We start from the raw sequence: 7,708 nt of genomic DNA, 5'->3' as shown, positions 1-7,708 counted from the left end.
ATAGCACTCTTATCAGAATGCTGCTCTAAGAGAGGTTTATGGTCAATTACTTGGTCTTTGAGACCCTACTCTGCTTTGGGAAGCTAGAGACAATTTCTCTGTACTTCCCACATGGAGTTGATGGTGAGCAAAGATCTGGATTTGGGTCTCATTGGACACACTATTCATATCATGAAAGGTGGGCTCAGTAACAGGCCTTGCAAAGATTTTGGGCAATTCTATTCTGAACTTACATATGAGTGGGCTGTCTGTACTTATTTTCAGTGTGTTCCCTATCTGGAAGAGAAAGGGGCACCGTGGAATCCAGAGGGTTTACATAAGGCCTCAAACTCTGACTCTGCTCCACACTTAAATTACCTGATTTTTATTTACTAAAAATGGACTCAATAACATGATTGCTAAAAATCCAGATGGTTTCTTGAGGATCAGTGGTTTTGTTCAGTGTTTGATCAACTTAATCCCCTTGGGAAAGAGAATGTACAGGGGCTCAGACTAGGGTGGACTATTCTGTTAACCTTGGTTGCGAACCCTGCCCCACACTTAGGTCAGAGGCCTGGGACAAGGTGGTTTCACATGAACAATTCAGCATCTCGTTTCTGAAGATCTGAAATGCTAAAGGTTCTTACTGTCTGAGCTGTTGCAAATAACTTCTTTCTTCTCACCCCACTCTGTAGTTTACACAGAGGTAGACTTTTTGTACTGTGGGGTCCCAGGAGGCTAATGTTAATGAGCTAGTTAGTGAGTATCTGCCGGGATCATTACATATGGCTGCTCAGGTTGAATGGGGTGTAATTCCAGGGGGTGCTGTTCACATAACTACAATGTGTTTGGTGCCCCTGGGGTTGAATGCTGCACTTCTGTACAAAGAAGCCCTAATATCTCCTTGAAATGCAGAGTGGCAGGTGTTTAGGATTCTCTTTCTCACAGTGATTGCATTTTAGATGTTGGCTTACTTTGGCAGAAAATGGTGGTCTGGTCCTTAGTTTCTGCAGAATAGCAGCAGTCAGGGGTCCTTGCTCTAAAAATTCTAGGAATTGTACTGTATGTCTGTTTTTCACAGCTGGTTCCCAGAAACCTTGATTCATCAGCTACAGTATGGCCCTGGCTCAGGCCCAAGCTGCTGAGATCCTACAAGCTTCCTCATATGTTCCTCTGACTCAGTCCCCTGGGGGAGTTAGAGGATAAGACCCCTAAACTACTGGTTGACTGAGTGAGTGGGGGACAAACTTAGAGATCTGTGATCAAAGCTGGCTTCAGGCAAGGATGCACTGAAACTGGCTTGCTTCTAACACCCCAACCCCTACCCCTGCTGTTTCAGACCAGGCTTTTGTGATAAAAGAGATAGGAAACCACTTTAAATGGATGCAGTATAAATAAAGAAGATCTATCTATTCATTTTATTGAAAAGTATATGAGTATGACTGCCCTCAGGTGCTTGAATGATGCCATTAGAACCTAGTCTCCTTCCCCCTTCTCTCCTCCTCTACCCTCCTCTCAATCCTTTGGTTCTGTTCTCCTCTGTGTTGGCCTTGTTCCAGGGCTGGTCTTCTGCAGCTGGTGGCCTCCAGCATCTCCAGGGATGGATCCTATAAGCTTAGTTATTCCAGAGGAAAAGACCCAGCAGCTCTAAAAAACAAAATAAAAACAAAGCTCCACAAAATTCTCCTCCCAACAAAAAAAACAGAAAACCAGCTCATATACCAAACCAAAAATGTGAAAAACAAACAAAAGAATGTGTGTTTGTGATCTGGTTTGGGTTATGGGCTCATCACTGAATCCATTGCTGTGGCCAAGGAAATGGAATCCTCTACTAGTCCTGGGACTTGTGTCCATATCATGGTTATATCCCCAATCATGTAGATTCTGGGGGTTAGAAGATTAGTTCTCTAAAGGAAAATCAATATGCTGTAGCTAGAAGAAGGAGAAATGTATGTCTGGGTGCAAAACATGAGTTATCAGGTCAGGCCTTCCCACCTCTCCCTTTCTGCATCACCATGTGGGTCCAGTGGTCCTCTTCTTCATGGCCTCTATAACCTACCCTCTTCTGAGATAGATTTCCTTGTTTAGGGTAACCCTTACCATTCACTAAATTTGCTTCCATTGCTTTTACCAAAACATCTAAAAGCCTTACTAATGTCAAACAAACATGTTTCTGCCTCTAACTTACTTGACTTTTCCATAACGTTTCACACTGGTGACATTCATTTCCATTTAAAATGGTCTCCTCCTAGATATCATATGTTTTCACTCATATGCAGATCTTGAGAAACTTAACAGAAAACCATGGGGGAAGGGAAGGGGAAAAATAGTTACAAACAGAGAGGGAGGGAGGCAAACCATAAGAGACTCGTAAATACAGTGAACAAACAGAGTTGATGGGGGTGGGGGAGAGGGGAAAATGGGTGATGAACATTGAGGAGGGCACTTTTTGGGATGAGCACCAGGTGTTGTATGTAAGCAATGAACCATAGGAATCTACCCCCCAAACCAAGAGCACACTTTACACACTGTATGTTAGCCAATTTAACAACAAATTATATTTAAAAAATAAAGTAAAATGGTCTCTTCTGTTGACTTTCATGACATTGTGGTCTCCTTGTTTTCTTTCTACTTCTCTGATCCTACAGGTATCTTTCAAGGGCAGAACATTTAACACTAGGTTACCTCACCGATTTATTAAACCACTAAGTTTTCTTGGTCTTCCTTCCCTGACTGTCCTTAGATCTAGTGTCTATCTCCACAGTCCCTTCACTTAGGGTCTCATCATCTGTCACCTGTGATGTGGCCATCTCTTCTGGTAACTCTCTTTGCTTGCAGTTTTATGCTTCTCAAATCTATCCACCCAACTGCTTCCAGATCCCTAGTTTCCTGTTTGACGCCTTCTATTGTTCTCCACTTGCCTGTAGATGGTGATTATAGGTGTTCCCCTGATTGTCCCTAGACTCTCTCTCTAGTGTCCTTTCTTTCTGGCTTCCCTCTGGGTTTCCATTGCTCCAAACATCTTATAGATCCACCATGAACTGAAAGTTTCAATCCTACAATCTTTGCGTGGGGTATTCATTGCCTTAGCTGCCCTTCCTCCAGTTATTTGCCTCAGAGTCTCCTTTTTGTCTTTCAAACCCTCTTTAGGCATCATGTTCTCTTGGAAACTTTCTTCAACACTCTGACAGCTCACACTGTTTGAACAAATCTTTTCCTTTTCTGTATTAATTTGTATACCCTTTATTATATTCAGTATTCTGTATTTTAAATATTTATTTATATGTCTTTCTTTCTTTCTTTCTTTCTTTCTTTCTTTCTTTCACTTTTTCACTCTTGCTTTCTTTCACAGACTTAATGCCTTGGGTAGGACTTGCACGGAGCCAGGCTTCACCACTCAATACTGATACAAAAACAGCTGCTTCACAGTCTTTCACTGATGTCATTTGAGTTTCTGTCCAAACCTTAAATAACCTACTAGGATATAAGCTTCTTGAGGGTAGTAACCTTTGTGTCTTCTTCACTATGCTTTCATGTAATAAGCTATCGATGAATACAGTTGTCTGGAGGCACCTCAACTTTCATGTATGGTCTTTTGTCACTCCAGCCGCATTGAGTACCAAGATGGAGGTTAGGGGGACTTCCTGTGGTCACCTAACTTCTAAGGGGCAAAACCTTGGGCTGGAGTATAGTTTTTTTTGATGACTTAGGCTAAGGTTCATCTCACCACAGCATTTAATTCAACCACTCTCATTTCTTGGAGAGATTTAGAGGATTTTGCTAAAATCCAAGATACTAAAGTATCTTGGCCAGTACTGTCCCAGGATTTTCAACATTGTATACTCATTGTCCTTTACATATAAACCTCAAGAAAACTGATCCAGAAAGACAAAAGAACAAGTTTAAGAAGCCCTATAGTCAGGAAGTGTCTTTTTATACCTTTTCATCTTACTGAGCATGAAAGAAAATTCATAGGGAGAAGGAGAGAGAAAAACAGAGCAAGAAGAATGTGAGGGAAAATGTCACAGAAATAATAGGATACATTTTTTTCTTAATTCTTCTAGAATCCCTCTGTCCCAATCTGCTAAGGCCTTTCTAGCCTTGTTCCAGGGCTTCTAGATTCCTTTCCTTTATTTTCATATACTCTTTGATACCTTTCACTGTTAGCTTCCTTAAGTCTTCTCTGGAGGTAGAAAGGATATATAAACCAAAAACACAAAGGAACATTTTTTGTGGGGGAACTTTGTACTTTTGAGGGGACTTCCCAACATTAAAGCCTCCTTCTGTTAGAAGCTGGTAGGAGGTGGGGGTTCTGCCTGCAATTGTGGAAATTGAAAATATTGGATACTTTTGGCCCCTGGCCGCTAAGACACAACACAGCTTAGCCTGTCAGACCATCCCACCCAGAAGGTTGTGTCTAGAGTGAGTGTCAGGAAGAAGCAAGCACAGTGGTGGCATTGAGTAGCCCTGGCATTGGCAAGGTCTCCTTCACCAAGCTTCTCTTGTGACATGACTCCAGCTCCAATTCCAGCCTCCCAGTTTCTCTTGGTTTGTGCCTACTTTCCATTTTCCCATGATTCTGTGAGCTGCTTGACATTCTTTCAGTAAACTCTTTTGTGCTCAAGTTAGCCAGGTAGATGCCTTTGTTTTAAACCAGGGAGCCTGACTGGTAACACTTCCTCATTGACATTAGAAAAGCACAGAGAAGGAATATGCCATCTTCTCTGTGGCAATTCTTACCTAAGTCCCCCTCACTCACTGGTTTTATTCTTTTTTCTCCTCCTCCTCCTCCTCCTAGTCATTCTGTAGCTATTAATGCCTCCTTTAAGCTCCATTTCAATTCAAGCTAGTGGATTAATTGTGCCAGATGCTTCATATATCATATATTCATATCATATGTGAATCCTGGATAATCAGCTTTCTTCTACATGAGATTGGCAAATGTGAAAAATACTGAAAATCTCTGTACATGTAATACAAACACACTTCATCAATGATGCTCAGGGAATGCATTTCCATGACAACAGGATGTTTAGGATTTAAGACAAATAAAGGAATATAAATGTACTTAAAACCATTTTTTTCCTACAGTACCAGCAATGAGCATACTTATTTTTTATTTAATAAATAATAAGCATATTTATTTTATTTATTTTGAGACAGAGAGAGCACAAATGCACATGAGTGAGGGGAGGGGCAGAGAAAGAGGGAGGGAGAGAGAATCCCACAGGCTCTGCACAAGGGGCTCAATCTCATGAACCATGAGATTATGACGTGAGCCGAAATCAAATCAGATGTTCAACCGACTGAGCCACCCACTTCTGATTTAATACCAGCCCACAGAGCTCATTTTTGGAAGTCAAGATAATGCACTAATAATGAAATATCTTAAGCATTATGCATTTTCTAAAACAAAAGCAAATTTCTTTTTTTCTCCCTGTGGGAAAGTTTCATTTGTCAAGAATGAAAAGACCTTTCTTTCTTTCTTTCTTCTTTCTTTTTAACATTTTAATTTATCCCAAACAGTGTGAAACATACATCTTTAGTACAAAGAGTTTTCAGAACAGTTATAACAGAGCACATTTAAAGACAAAGAATGTTTTTACTTGCAATCCACTTGTTCCCTGTCCCTCACATATCCCCCCTTCCATTTGTTAGTATCCAGCAATGCTGCCTTCTGCCACAGCACAAGGAACCTTTAAAATGATTCATTTGTGGGACACCTGGGTGGTTCAGTTGGTTGAGCATCCAACTTCAGCTTGGGTCATGATTTCGTGGTTTGTGAATTCGAACCTTGCATCGGGCTCTGTGCTGACAGTTTGGAGACTGCTTCTGATTCTGTGTCTCCCTCTCTCTCTGCCCCTCCCCTGCATGTGCTCTGTCTCTCTCTCAAAAATAAATATTAAAAAATAAAAAAATAAAATGATTCATTTACTATCTGCACAGTGTTCACCCTGACTCTTTCAGGGTCATGATAATTTAATTCCTAGTCAAAATTCTGTCTGTGATTAGAATAATACCATTACTGGACAAGAACTTTTACATACGTTACCTTGAATCCCTGAATATCCTTCTAAGGTGGGGTTAGTATTCCATGTACATATGGAAAGATAATTCACCCAAGATCACAGAGACTCATGATATGAACCCAGTCTGTCACACTGAGAAGCCCGTTTCTGTTCTATTTCTCCATATTGCTTTTACTTGCTTGATGTATTATGATTTTATAAATTGAGATACAGTTGACGTATAACATACCAGTTTCAGATGTACAACATGATTTAATATTTGTATATGTTGTGAAATGATCACAGTAAGTCTAGTTAACATCTATCACCACAGGGTCACAAAATTTTTTTTTCTTACAGTGAAAACTTCTAAGATCTACTCTCTTAGCAACTTCCAAATATACAATTCAGTGTTATTAAGTATAGTCTTTATGCTGTACACTACATCCCGAGGAATTATTTATTCTATAACTGGAAGTTTGTACCTTTTGGCCACCTTCACCCATTTTTCCCATCCCCCACCCTTGATAACCACCAGTCTGTTCTCTGTGAGTTTGCTTTTTATTTAGATTTCACATATATGTGAGATCATATGGTATTTGCCTTAGTCTGACTTATTTCACTTAGCATATGCCCACAAGGTCCATCCGCGTTGTTGCAAATAGCAGTGTTCCCCCCTTTTTTTATGGGTGAAAAATATTCCATTTCACATGTATGCCACATCTTCTTTATCCATTCATCCATTGATGGACACTTAGGTTGCTTCTATATCGTGGCTATTGTAAATAATGCTGCAGTGAACCTGGGAGTGCCAATATCTTTTTGAGTTAGCACTTTCATTTCCTTCAGATAAATACCCAACAGTGGAATTGCTGGATCACATGGTAGTTTTATCTTTAATTTTTTGAAGAACCTCCGGATCCTCTTCCATAGTGGCTGTGACCAATTTACATTCCTACCAGTAGTGTACACAAGGGTTCCCTTGTCTACTTTGCCAACACTTATTACTTCTTGTCTTTCTTATAACAGCCATTCTAAGAGGTGTAAGGTGATATCTCATTGGCTTTTATTTGCATTTTCCTGATGATGAGTGATGTTTAGCACCTTTTCACATACCTGTTTGCCCATCTGTATGTCTTCTTTGGAAAAATGTTCAGATTCTCTGCCCATTTTTAAATTGGATTGTTTATTTTGTTTGTTTGTTTTTTGCTATTGAGTGGTATGAGCTCTTTATATATTTTGGATATTAACCCCTTTATATATTTTGGATATATATTTGGATGTTATATAATTTGGATATTATCAAATATATAATTTATAAATATCTTCTCCCATTTGGTAGGTTGCTTTCTCATTCTGTTGATGGTTTCCTTTGCTGTGTAGGAGACTTTTATGGCAACAGGACAAGTTCCCTTTAACCAGTATTTACATTTTATCACTCTGTTGTTTTTAAACACCCTTAGCCCAAAAAACAAGGAAAACTTGCAGTACTTGGAAACTTAAAGAAATCACAAGAAAACAAGTCTTTGGAGCCTAGTGTCCCTTCTTATTCCTGTTGGTGACACATAGCACTGAAAATGAGGGCCTAGTCCATTAGCCAAAATAATAGACACTTGTGAAAAGCAAATAAACTTTGCATTATTTCTGATGAATTAGAGGCACCATTCACTATTAATAGCAGAACCATTAAAAACAACCTGTGTTATGAGGTACTTTGTAAA

This window comes from Lynx canadensis, chromosome D2 (genome assembly GCF_007474595.2).
Source record: "Lynx canadensis isolate LIC74 chromosome D2, mLynCan4.pri.v2, whole genome shotgun sequence".
NCBI lineage: Eukaryota > Metazoa > Chordata > Mammalia > Carnivora > Felidae > Lynx > Lynx canadensis.
The sequence above is the reverse complement of the archived record's forward strand: the minus strand, read 5'-3'. Positions refer to the sequence as shown.